This window comes from Megalopta genalis, chromosome 4, assembly GCF_051020955.1.
Source record: "Megalopta genalis isolate 19385.01 chromosome 4, iyMegGena1_principal, whole genome shotgun sequence".
In the NCBI taxonomy this organism is placed as follows: Eukaryota; Metazoa; Arthropoda; class Insecta; order Hymenoptera; family Halictidae; genus Megalopta; species Megalopta genalis.
Window position 1 is genome coordinate 16,772,270 of NC_135016.1, and position 13,837 is coordinate 16,786,106.

General features: G+C 47.6%; 1 protein-coding gene across 3 annotated transcripts in view; it reads left to right on the forward strand.

Moving 5' to 3' along the window:
• The window catches only part of LOC117221933 (uncharacterized), a 328,669-nt gene that overhangs the window by 92,430 nt on the left and 222,402 nt on the right, over positions 1-13,837 (forward strand). The gene's annotated exons all lie outside the window — the stretch shown is intronic.

Sequence of the window (13,837 nt, forward strand, 5' to 3'; positions counted from 1 at the left end):
TCGTCTCGTAGACTTTCGATCCCGATGGCATCGAACCGAGCCGAGGCGTCCTTTGCGACGTCGTTATCTCTCGTGGAAACGCATCCTATGTAGGTTTTCTCCTCGATGGAGATCGATCTCGCGTTTCGCGACTGCTCTTTTCGTTTTCTCGCGCGCAGAAAACGGACGACGAATCGCGTTCTTGCCGGAACGAATACGCAAGCTCCGATAATTACTTTTACACGCGGCACGGAATTCGGATAAATTCGATCTCTATCTAAGCGTCGTTTTTATAGAACAGACTGTATCGATGGCGATACGGTGTTTGCAGCAAGAGCAAAGTCTCGGGACGATCGAGGGAAAATTAGAAAGCAATTACGAGCTATGTTTATCTTAGATTTACGGTAGCGCGGAGTAGAAAGATTTCGAGGAAAATGAAGATAGAGAGCGGACAAAGCGGACAATAGGTTTACGAGTTCCTTAGATGCGAGAATAACCTTCGTAAATCGTCTTTCGCGCACCCCATTGTCGTGCTCGCGGTATCAAAGGGCGCTCAAAGAACTCGGGACAAGTCCAAAAACGAGAACGTGGGAGGAAATTGCGACGCTATTATCGTGCAGCTGGAAAACAGCGGAGAATTGATTTATGGGTTCTTTGGATGGGAGAATAATTTTCATAAATTTCTCCTCTGTGCGACATATTGCCGCGTTCGTCGCAGCGAGGGACAGCTCGAACGAATTTTGTCGGGACGAAGTCGGCAAGGGTCGAAACGACCGGGTAGAAGCAAATTGAGATGCCTCTGCCGTGCAGCTAGGAGGATGTTTCTTTGAAGAAATTTCATAGCCGGTCCGAAGCATGCAGTCGACGAAAATCGGTCTTGTTGCCTTCCGTGTTAAAATAAAAATAAATAAATAAAATATAAAAACTCGAATTTCCTTCGCGCCGAAGCGGCGCGCTTCGAACGAATAAAAAATTTACAGAATTTCGGATCGTCGCCGGTTGCGAAAGACTCCGGTTAATCCGCAGAAAATTCGTTATTTACGGCGCGTTCGCCGCGAACGCGACGCGCAAAATTCGCGTTCGGTCGTTCGCTCGGTCGTAGCGGGTAACGCGCTTCCGGTCGATTCGCGAACATTTTTAGAGGCGAATGCCACGACCGACAACGTTCTACGCGCGTATATCTATGCATTGCTGCAGTAGACGCAGCCCGGTATCGATCTAGCCCGGGCTTTTTAACTCGCACCGGAGTAGCTCGGTCGAAATTGTGCTACCACCCATCGGCGACCAAAGTCGAATCGTTTTATTTCCAACAATATTTTATATTTCGAGCCGCACGCTGGGTTTCCGTCGATAACTCCTACGTTCGGAAAAGTTCAGATTGCTATAACGACGTACGAAAACGCGCGCTCGGGTCGTTGAAATTGCGACGAAGCAGCGACAGATAGTTCCAGCTCGAATTTCAAAAGCTCGCTGCAAGCAAAGGGGACACTTTGATCCTGAAACCCGCGGTAATTTCGGTCGCGAACACGTTTCTCCACTTGTTGCGTGCAACGAAAACATTTTTGGTAACAATGAACCCTTAACATTTTGGACCGTCGAAGCCAAGACTGCCAACGAGAGCATACCCGCGCGCGGATGACTCGCGAACCGACTACGGTGAATGCGCCGACAGAATCCAGCTTTGATTTTTATTTTTGGCAAAGATCTCGTCGCTCTTGGCTGCCGTGCGTCGACCGAACAGAGCTCGCCCTCGCAGCGACAAGAGACCCGCGTGTCGCGCGCGAACAGAAACGCGTCCAATAACACGTAATTATAATATATATAAATAATATAATATAATATAATATAACATTTATATAATATAATATATAATAATATATATATATAATATAATATATATATATATATATATATATATATATATATATATATATTATATTATATATATTATATTATATAAATATGATTATATATATGAGTATATATATGATTATAATAATAACACGTAATTTTCGCTAACTCGATTTGCAATAGACAGAACGAGGCGATCGCAGTCTCCGAAGCCGGGGCGTGCGTCGCGTGGGAGGACTATCCTCGAAACTTGTCGGGGTATCGAGTTTCCGGATCGACGCCGAACGCGCAAATCGAATATACTCCAATTGTTGGACCCTCGTCGATCTTTTCGATCGAAGAAAACGAACCTCGTCTCTTCCGGTGAAAGTTGCCTTCGATCGGCCCGGCCGATATCGTTGCCACGGCATTGTTCGAGAAAAAAGTTTTTAGACTCCGGTTCGGCAGGAGATTCGATGCTTTCGATCGGCAACGTGGGTGTTTACTATCGAGCCGTGTTTTCTCTGCTGTTTCACTTTGAAACGGTCCACTGCGAGGCTGATTGTCCCTGCCGTTGGGCAAACTTTAGTCGGCGAGTTTGTTAGCGTCGGCTTGTTCCGTGTCGCCGATCGATGTTCGGCCGCCCCCATCGCCTGTCGCACACCTTTCGATTCGTTTTCCAAAAAAGTAATTCGCGCTTGTCGTCTCCTGTCGGTCTTTGCCGCAGCGTTGGAAATTTAGGAGATCCGTCTCTCGTGTTTGAAGTTTCTTAAAAGAAAAAAATAGACACCGACGAGCTGTTACTAAAATCCTATCGAGCTCTGGTTCGATCGAAGCTAGATACAGTAATGTCTCCCTAACTGACGTTTGGATCGTGCATAAAAATGGACAATTTGGGAACACGAGATACGATTATTCGAGCCTTGTGGCTCGTTTTTTATAGTCGCCGATTGCCAACAACTATAAAAACGAGACGCGAGGCTCGAATAATCGTGCCTCCTCTTTACAAATTGTCCATTTTTCTGCGCAATCTGAGCGTCAATTAGAGAGACATTGCCGTAGTTGGTTACGACGAGTATACTCGTTGTGCGAAGTAAAGTGTATTCGCGAATTTTATTCGCACTTTTGAAAGTGGTTGCATCAGCCAACAGGTTAAAGACGCGTTTTTTTCCGAACAGCGATAAATTCGTATCCGGTTGCCGCGATAAAACCGTATTGCCACGGTTTCTAGATGGAGAGCGGAGTTCATTCCGCAAGGGTTAGTCCGACGCATTTGCGTCAGGGTCAACCGTTGTTATTAATAATAGCTGTTCTTTTTTCAAGGAGAAGCACGTCGGCCTCTCCTTTCGCAAACGGCGGGGCTACGGCAAGGATGCGGAGAGGGATGGTTCGTCCCCTCTCTCTCTCTCTCACTCTCTCGAGGCTGTATCTAATGTTTGAATTAGGTTGCTGCCCCTGACCCCTTATTTCGCTGTTTGCGCCGTTGTATCGAACGGAGCCCGTTATTCTTGGGACGCAGAAGGGTACAGAGTGGCGAAGGAAGTCGTATTTCTATCCTTCCAGTATCTACTCTATTATTAGTAACCGCTGCAATGGCGGTAGACGGTTCGACTGGATTTCCGTTCGATTTTAAACGCTGCCGTATCCTCGCTGCCCCAGGCTCTCTCTCTCCTCTTCTTCTCTTTCCTTCGATCTCCTTCGCTCTCTCTCTCTCTCTCTCTCTTTCGATCTCCTTCGCGCTCTCTCTCCTCTCTCTTTCGATCTCCTTCGCTCTCTCTCTTTCTCTCTTTCCTTCGCTCACTCCCTCCCTCTCTCTCTTTCCTTCGATCTCCTTCGCTCTCTCACTCTTTCTCTTTCTCTCTCTCTCTCTCCCTCTCTCTTTCTCTCTCTCTATCGAGAGAGTATAGAGAGTATATCTCTCGATAGAGAGAGAGAGAGAGAGAGAGAGAGAGAGAGAGAGAGGGAGAGAGGCAAGCAGACTCGACCGATTCAGATTTTCAGCACGTAGGCCGGCGGTTGTGCGATTTTCCCTCGACGCGACGAATCGACGCGGAAACGTCCAGACGGCGCATGCAAGGCGGCTCTGGACGGATCCACCGACGGCGTCGCAGCGCGAAACCCTTTCCGCATGCGGAATCCTCGTCGCGAAACCTTGCCCGACCCTCGCGGACTCGCTCGAAACGGAGTCGTTCCCGAACCGGACGAGCGTGACTCATTTTTCGCAATTCTGTTGGGAAAACGTCCGAGACGTTCGAAGAATTTAAACGAACGGCTGCATTATTTTCGACTCGTTAACGTTATTAACGCTTCTACGACCGCGCTGGAATCCTAAAAAATTGTCATAAAATTAAAATATTTCATTCGATTAAGCAAAAATTACGAAGCAAACTCATATGGCATCGATTGCTTCTTCAGCATTCGTACCTCTTGCAAATCTTAATAAAATTAAGCAGTTATTTTTAATTTTTCATTAATCATCCATTCGGTCGTCCACCGACTGTATTTAAAACGGGGAGATCTCCCCGTTCGGTTGGCTAAGTGTTAAGAAACGAAACAAATGTTTACGCAGCTTCCGCATCTTGCGATCAACGCGGACAAGTTTCATTTCGCATAAAAGTTCGCAGACTAAATACAATAGAAATCGCGCAAAGTTCGAGTACATCGAATCCTCTCGTCGTTATCGAACAACGAGTAGTTCCAACGTTGAAACAACTCGGGCCGCAAAGGGTTAACGATTCGGATCGACCACCGTAAAAATCCAATAAACCGGCCCACACGGGTTCCCCGAAAAAAGAGCGGGAAGAAAGCGAGATAAGGATCCTAAGCTCCGCGCGAGCAGAATGGGCAACAATTTAATCGGATTGCCGGAACAGGTTCCTTTGTCGGGGAGGAGGGGCTCCGTGAGAACAATGTTGGCAGCGTTCGGTGATATTTTTATCGCGGTCGACGCATCGCAATATTTCCAGGCGGGCCGTCGCGGCGCGTCGCGCCGTCGCAGCGGGTGCTATTTAAATAAGAACGCGGCCGCTCGGCTTTCCGTCGCGAGCGAGACGGAGAAGCGAGGATCTAAATCGCCGCGCGTTGTTCCGCGCTTAACGAGACGGGACACTTTGTCGCGATCGCTCTTTTGTCCTCGGCGCTTTGTTGCCGCGATTTCAGCGGCGATGCGTAACTTCGAGAGCTTCCCTCCGTTCTTTCACGCTCGTTTGCCGGTTCCGTTGCCCGCGTTCCTCTTCCCCGCCCTTCCCTTCCCTTTTCTTTTCTTTTTTTCCCTCTGGCCAGCGTCCCTCCCGCACCCTCCCTCTCTCTCTCTCTCTCTCCCCCTTCGCAATATCAAGAAGTCCTAGGTCAGGGACGCGTAACCTACGCATCCGGCTCCGTCGGTCCGCCGTCGACAGCCGGTGTCTTTGTGCTCGCGCGCGCGGGCGCGCGTGTGCGTGGACGGCGGCTAATTCAACGTCTCTGCCAACGCAAATTGCTAGGCGTTTTTGTACGGCCGGCCGGGAATGTGGCGTTAAATTCGCCCGCGATTTCAGGTTTCGCGGACTAACCGCGAGACAGAGGCGGCGGCCCCCCTCGGCGTGCTCGATGTCTCCCCGTGAATCGCCGTAAATTGTGCCACGTGGTCGAACGATTCCGCGGCCTCGAACCATGGAAAGTTCTGACGCGACGAGAAATCGAGGCGGATTCGTCGAATCGGTCAACTTCGGCAAATTTGTTCGGACGTCGGAGGAACCGAAGGTTCGTCGCGCAACGATTTTTGCGAAAGTTGCGAGAGGCGGTCGGAACGATGCTTTTCGATGTTAACGCGTCGATTCTCTCGCGGAAGATTGCCGGTATCTTCGCGAGACAACGACCTTGCAACGGTCAAAGGTCGAAAGACTGCGATTTATTCGCCGTTAACGGTATCGCGCAGCAGCGTACGCTACGAAGATTGTTCGTTTCTGCAGGTTTTCGATGAGAAAGAACGTTGATATTTTTATCGAGTCTTCGTTGTTGTTCGTCGCGTCGCTCGTTCCCCGTGTTTTCCCACAGAAATGGGACAAGCCGGCCAGCGCGTCCTTCACCCACGTTTATCGTCTCCCCGGATACAAGCTCGATTTCCAACGACCTTTTGCTATAAATATGTACTTAAAGTATTCAATTATCGCGAGTTATTTTTGCCGCGGCGGGACTCGCGCGGTGCGCGATAGCGTTCGTTCGAGCGTCCCGACCGCGACGAGCGTCGAGAACGAGAACGTCTCGAGTCGTCCTCGCGCGATACGCGACGCCCGACGATAGGATCGAGTTCTACCCGCGATAATACCGATTCGCACATATTTTATCGATCACGTCGGATCGTTGATCCTTGACCCAGCTGTCTCCTCCCGGTCTTTCTCGCCCCGCTCACATTTCGCTGAACTGTAGCGAACCCATCGATCCTTGCACCTTTCGATACCGAAAGGATACGGATCGAACGATTTTTTGTCGAAAATCGTAGCATCGTATTGGGTTGGCAACTAAGTAATCGCCGATTTCAGTTATCGTATGTTTCAACGATCGATATCTTCGATCGTGTTCGTCGATCGTTTAAACGAGTTAAAAATTTTAATCGACCGCTGCCCAACGCCGCTAAAGAGTATGCGAATATTAACGAGCCTCCAGCCCTCGCATAATTGTTACCACCGTATTATGTGCCCCTCGTAGCCGAGCGACTCTTGTCCGGGACTTTCTTTCCTATTGTTAAAGGCAAACGTGTTATTCGGGTGACCTTTTCCGAACGACCCACCCTGTATACGTTTATCCGTAAAAATCTTTGGCACGCGAGCTAACCCGGCGCCCATAAAAAGCTTTACATTCGTTCGAAGAAACAAAAGAGTCGGGCTTAATAAAATCTCGTTTACTCGATTACTGTGCAAGGTCCCCGTAAAGAATTATGTCAAGCACGAACAGCGTCTCGGTTCGTTACCCACAAATCCTACAAACGCTAAATCACCGGGGTTGCTATCTGCGTGTGCTATCGGTGCGAATATTTTTGTGCGTTCAAATGGTACGACACACGCGCGGAGAGAAAGAGAAAGAGAGAGAGAGAGAGAGAGAGAGAGAGAGAGAGAGCCCCGTGGAGGAAATCGCGAAGAGAGAACCTTTCGTTTCGTCGGGTTGTCGAGGGATACGTTTGACGCGTTAACATTTGACGAACCGACCGGTCGACTCACGATGACACGCGAAATCTTCGCGACACCGTCGGGAATGCTTGCGGTCGCGAATTCGCGCGCGCACGCGGGGACGGAGAAAAGAACTTGCCGCAGGTATGCCGATAAAACTGTTCGCCAGGTGGAAGCCGGCGTCGATGCGCGATCAAAGATAAATTAAACAATGACGAATAAATAACCCAGCGAAAATGTCCCGCGGACTTCGCCGCTTTTCAACCCCCGAAAACGCGTCACTCTTCGTTCTCGTCCCTGGCAATCCTTTCGGTTCCGTCGAAAGAATCGTTTCGCAAAGGCGGACACCAGGCCGAAGCTGTCGACGAACGCGCAGGGAGCAGTCGGTGCTGTAAAAATTCGCGGTGTTTGTTTTACGAGGAATATAAGCTCTTTGAACCGGGGCACCGAGGGAAAAACGAGGGCGCCGGGGAGAGATAATTATAGGTCGTTGCAGCTGATACGTATGGGAACGATTGTAGAAGCGGCGTCGAGAGTCTGTGCATCAAACTTTCGTCGAAGCACAAATTTCGAAACAGGTTAGAGAACCTCGGACAGTTTCCATTCGATGACGCGGAGCTGTACACTTGTTGATACATTGGTGGAACTTCGCTTCGATCGATGCCGAGTTTTGTCATAAGTGCGCGAAATCCGCAGTGTCATTCGAGTCGTCGAAAGCAGAAACGGTGTAAGTCGATGTAAATCAAAAAGTTAATTCGTGGAATTAAACGAAGTTAAATTTAAGATGAACGAAGGTTAAACGAAAGACGAATGAAAAGAAAAATCAAATAATATATTAACCCTTTGCACTCGAAGCTGTTTTAACCTCAAAACAACGAGTTATTAACGAAAAACAGTGACCAATAAGAATCGAGTGCGGCTAATTGGCTCGGTCGCCTCGCGCCAGCCGAGCTCGCCTCTCATTGGTCGCTGTTTTTCGTTGATAACTCGTTAACGGTGCCTCGGAGAACATTTTTGTAAAGGAAAAAGTTGCTACAAATGACCCGAGGAACCCGCTACTTTCGGATTGCGAGACATTTTTGGGACGCCCTGTATATAAATATTATATAGCAATTTTCAGCGGCGCCTCGGACTCGCCACTCGAGTGCAAAGTGTTAAATACGATTCGATAACACTAAACAAACCTGGTATAAAAATTGACTCGCGCCGCTTTTGCTCAAACGGCTAATTTATTGCTCGTTATTGCTCGCAAACGGTGGATTCCAGCATCGAAATCCCGACAGCGAATCGAAGCTAGAAACGAACGATGAAAAGCCCGAAATAATATAACCTTCGCGCGGTGTCGAAGTTATGCACCGCGCTGTACCCGCGCTGTTTCTCCGCGTCTCCGTCGCTCTTCCGACGATTCCTCGACAGCCATCCACCCCTATCCGTCATCGTCGAGCGCGCGATCGCGGATCCTTGTAGCCGAAGACAATAACTGCGACCCGTTCGGAAAAATCACCGCCGCCGCGCCGGTAGAAAATGGAAGTTGGCCGCTGCAAAGGGCGTCGTTTCGATCGCAAGGTACACGCGGACCTCGGGGATGCTCGTGTACCGCGCGGTCCGCCGTGTCGCGAGTAATTCTTCGCCACCCGCGCATATATCAAGACATAATATCTTCATGTAGGAGTTATCTCGCCAGTGATTTGTTCGCGCGAGCACGCTGCGGGAGCGCGCGGCATGCGCTGGCGCGGCGCATCGGCGACGAACGAACCGTCCTCGCGAAATTATTAGAACGATTCGCGATTCTGTTTCGCGGCGGAAAGCGCGTCTTTGAAACGTCGATCGGATTCTGCCCGGTTTCTCGCGCGTCCTCGTCGTCGCCGCCGCGTGGTCTGGCCGCGCACGGCGAACTTCGCTCGGCGCTACTAATCGGACCTCAAAATTAGCGAACCCATTGTCCGGCTACAATGAAAATATTAACGCGTTCGCTGGCAGTGCCGCTCGCGTGAGACGACCGCGTATTTTACGTAACGAAGGCCGAATTTATTCCCGGCACGATGCTCGCAATTGGAGAACCGGGCGAAATATTGTTTCGACGGAATGGTGGAAACTTCGTTACGGTTCGAGCTAGTTCGAAAGTAAAATTTTTTATCCGGGCTTTTATATCGGATCGTGTTTAATGCATCGAATCGATTTTCCGAGCAGCGTAACTTCAACGATGCATTTTATCACGTAGGAATAATGATGCGAATCTGCATCGAAGCACGGTATTCGTACGGTACGGATAGGCAAGAGTCAAAATTTAAAACAAGAGGTACAATCGTTAAATTTATTTGTACGATCGAAGCTGAATAAGATCTATTTCGCGAACGAAGCAACGGATCTTACAAGTTGATTCAAATGTCTGATATTTTTATCAGTTGCATCCAGTTTTGTAAAGCGACGCAGCGACCTTCGAGCCTTGCAGCAGCACGTTTTTATAGTTGTTGACAATTCGTGACTGTAAAAATGAACCGGATCGAATAATCGTCTCGCTTCTCCCTAAATTCTCCATTTTAGTGGACGATCCGAGCGTCGGTAAAGGAGACGTTACCGTAGTCGCCGATCGTCGACGACTGCGATAATTGCAGAGAATTTACTGTATTTCCTTATTTCCTTGCGTCAACGAGGTCGACGACCCGAGATCGTGGAACTGGTCGTCGGGGTAGGGTGCGCGATCGCGAACGGAGACGTTCGGCTTACGAGCGATCTTCCGCGTAGAGAAGAAAGCCTGTCAAAGCGTTAATATCGTCGGGCCGGCGTTGCTCGGCCTTTAAAAAACGAGCGGTGTCGAGATGCGTCCGATAGAACGAAGAGGTGGAACGCGTCGAATCCACGAAATCGGTGGACGCGGGTTTTCGAGGGCACGCCGCTGAAAGGGATTCCTTCACGGATGAAAGTCACGGGCTGCCTTTGAAGCGTCCTGTAGGGCATACACGAGGAGACAGGACCGCATAAGATGGAAGGCACGAGATAGACCCCTGACGGTGGGTATCTCCCGGCGAGATCTCGAAACCGGCCGCGTCTGTCGTTGCATCGAACCACGGTGATTTATCATTATTGAAATACGGACCATTTGTGCCATCGGTGGTGCCCGTTCTACGCTTCTGCGCGACCGTGCCACGTTTTTCCATCCGAAAGCCCCATGGACCGGCGGAGGACTCGCCTTTTCTCCTCTCTTCTTGTTGCATTCTTTCTTCCGTTTGTCCGCTCGACTTTTCACCGAATCGTTGCCGCGTTCTTCCACGCCACGATACCCTGCATTCTCCCTAATTTTCCTTCATTGTCCTTCGGGACGATCCGGGGAGAGGAGACGCGATTATTCGAGCCTCGCGGCTCGTTTTTGCACTTGCCGATTGTCGACGATTACAAAAACGAGGTGCAACGTTGCTGTAACAAATCTGGTCTTCTCTATTCTTACGTTACGAAATAAATTGTGCTGATTTCTACAGACGTCTCAATCGGTTCTACCGACTCGTCGGAGACTATTATTATATATATAATAATAATAATAATAATAATAATATATTATAGTATACATATAATTATACTATATACTATACACTATAGTATATTATACTATTATATATATATACTATACTATATACTCGCTCGCGCAACAATTACATATTTAACAGTTCGTCGAACGTAGACAAATCCGACGCAAAAATTCTGTCGAATACTTGCATAGCATTTTCGGCGGCTCCTCGTAGTCCGCGATAATAAAACCGAAATTTCCGTTCGCGAACGCGACGCCAACTTCGGCTATAAATTTTGCAGTCGAGGAACTTCCAGCAGTTCGGTCTCGAAAGTTTGCGAATCCGAAACAAGGGTCCCGAAGGTTCGAGGAGCGGCGGGTTCCGCGACCGGAAGCGTTGAATTACGAACAACATTTAATATCGATCAAACACCTCCCGCGACACACACACACACACACACACACACACACACACACACACACACACCGGTCGCATTATGTATTCCGTACAGATGTAAGCGGGGAAATTTGTCACTCGCGTCCGCGTCCTACGATGCTAATTTCTCTCCGGTTGCGTAGCTACCGAAACTGGTCCCTGTTCCGCAGCCACGGCCGCGCGACGCGTTCTCTCCGCTCGGTGCATGTACCGGGTCGCCACGTGCTCCGGATCCGGTTCGGGTGAAATTGAAATCGTACGGTCGTGCGCACCATCTGTTCGCGCCGAGACAAAAAAAATGACTCGCGCGATGGGAAACAGCGTTTCGCGCCGGAAGCTTATCCCAGAAAATTCCCGGAGTCGTTCGATCGCTCGAATCTTCTCACCGAATTCGATTCTCTCTTTCTCGAAGCGGCGCTTCGACGAACGCTCCGTCGAACACGAGCTCCGGAAAATTATGTTAATCGAGTTCCGCGCTCTCTCCGCTTCGATCGCGACGAAACGATCTCGTCGCAGGCTTCTTCTTACCGCGAAAAGCGGTGCTTCGGACGGCGATAATTAGACCGGCTGGGTATAATTTAAAGCGCCAAAAGGATCAAGAGGATTTGGGAGCATCGTATTCGAAACGTTAAAGAAATCGCGGAAATTTTTACAATCGGTAGAGACAATTTTTATTTTGCGCAAAGTTCGCGTTCGAACTAAACGCGAACGTTGCTATTTTTAATCGCGCATTTAGCTCGCCTCTGTGATCGTCAAAAATCACGGAATATTATTACATTTTGCCAAGTTTTTGGCAACGGCGTTCCGTCCTTCTCGCGAGGCCGAATAAATGAGCCGTTTATTTTGAAAGTGGCATAAGTCACTTTGTTTTTAAGTCGAAATATTATATATTATTATATTATATAGATATATTATATATATATATATTAACACGTTTAAAAATATGGATGCTAACTTTCGAGAAGTATAAATTTTTCTCAGTATAAATAATTTCGTAAAAACAATAAAAAAATCACCACTTTTCATTACGATAAAGCGACTTATGCCACTTCCGAAATAAACGGCTGAAATTTGCGCTTCCTTTCGTCGCGCAAAATTTGATCGCGCGTGCTGGCCCGTTTTATTTCTTTCTTTAAATTGCGGTCGGAGCGTTAATCGTCCGACAAACGAGACCGGTCGAAGTTCCACTTGTTAAACCGCAGAGCCCAGCGTCGTCCTCGTCGAACGTCGCGACCGCGGGGTGAAAAGAACCAAAAGAATTTCGGGCGCGGAGGGGTCGCGCGACGAGTCCTTGTTATATTTCTTCGTCGAAACGCGGGCCGCCGAGTCGCGTACAGCTCGCACGGTGATTCCCGAAAAGGCCATTAGCGGGGTTATTAATGTTCCGTCCAGGTCGGCCACCCTCGATTTTCGTTCGCCGATACGATCTTTCTAGGAATCAGCCCGGCGATTAGGATCGCGCCGATCCCGTGACGGGTCGCGTTATATTTGCTTTCGAAGATACATCGCCGGGATATTAGCCGCGATAGTTAGCGGGGGGAACAATGTTGAGAATTTGAAGAAAAAGCGGACCTTTGTTGGTTCCGATAAGAGGACCGTGGGAACCGGTGAAATTAGGTATTCGTGCACGCGGCAATCGCAGCCGTGAAATTCGCGTTCGTTCGACGATTCGTTTTACGTTTTACCGTTTAGAATGTTCGGGCATCGATCTTTAATGCTTCGTAAGCGTTTAATTTTAACATTTTCGAGAAACGTTGACAATGATGGCAATGACAATGGCAAACGCTGCGCGAATCTATTTGCGGTTAAATTGCTTCGCGTGTTAATACGTTACAAAACTAGGAAATTTTAGAAAACTGTGTACCAATTGTTTAGCAAGCGTTAAATTGTTTCTAATAACACCTTGAATTAAATAATAATTTTACACATTTTGCATCGTTTAAAGACCAGAAGGGTGAAACGGATTAGAGGCACCGAAATATAATAAGTTTGTCTCTCTCATTAGCAGTACCGATGGTTGTTGTTTCCGAAGAACATTGACTCCGCGGAGTGTCAATGATCCCTTTGGTTCCTTGCCAACGAACGAGCACACCGACTTTATCCGCTTTGTTCACGCGGCTGCAGGTGTAGCAGGTTCCTATAATATCGCTCCCAGATTTCTGCATTACCAGCGTGACTCGCGGTTGCTCGTCTCTTCCATGAGATGACACCACCGGCAGGTTTGAACCGCCAACTTTTTCTCGTCAAATTGTTCGAACAGATCGAACAACCGGCGAAACTTTGCACCTTGGCGCGGCAACTGGTTTAAACGCGTCGTCGAAATTTAATTTTTTTTTCGTCCAAGCACGATAATAAATTGCTCGATATAATACTGTATCGTTTGGACAAAGTACGCGAATGGGAATATTTGCTAAACATAAACCACGCGTACGCGCAACGCTCGTTTGTTCAACCGGGTAATTATAATATCTCATTTATCGAACAAATATTATTTCGCGCTCGTCGGAAATGCCGCGGTTCGATTCCAGCTGGTATATTAATACTGCAAAATCATCGGTTCGAAGCAAAATTAATCATTTGCACTAGAATGGTGACTCAGAGGCGCCACCAAAATTTGTTACAGCACGTTCTATGATAATTTTTATATTAATAAAATTTAGATATAATAAATTGTTAAGAGTGTAACTGTTGCACGAAACCCAAGAGTTAATTTCATATGCATAAAATGCATTCTATCGTATAAAATAAAAATACTATAAGTTAGAAAAATTATTTTATATTTACAGTTAATATATTATATATATATAAATGCATTATTATTATAATTATAATTATTATTTTCATTTATTATCTTATATTTACAGTTAATATATTATATTTATATATAATATATTAACTGTAAATATAAAATAATTTTTCTAACTTATAGTATTTTTTATTTCAAAT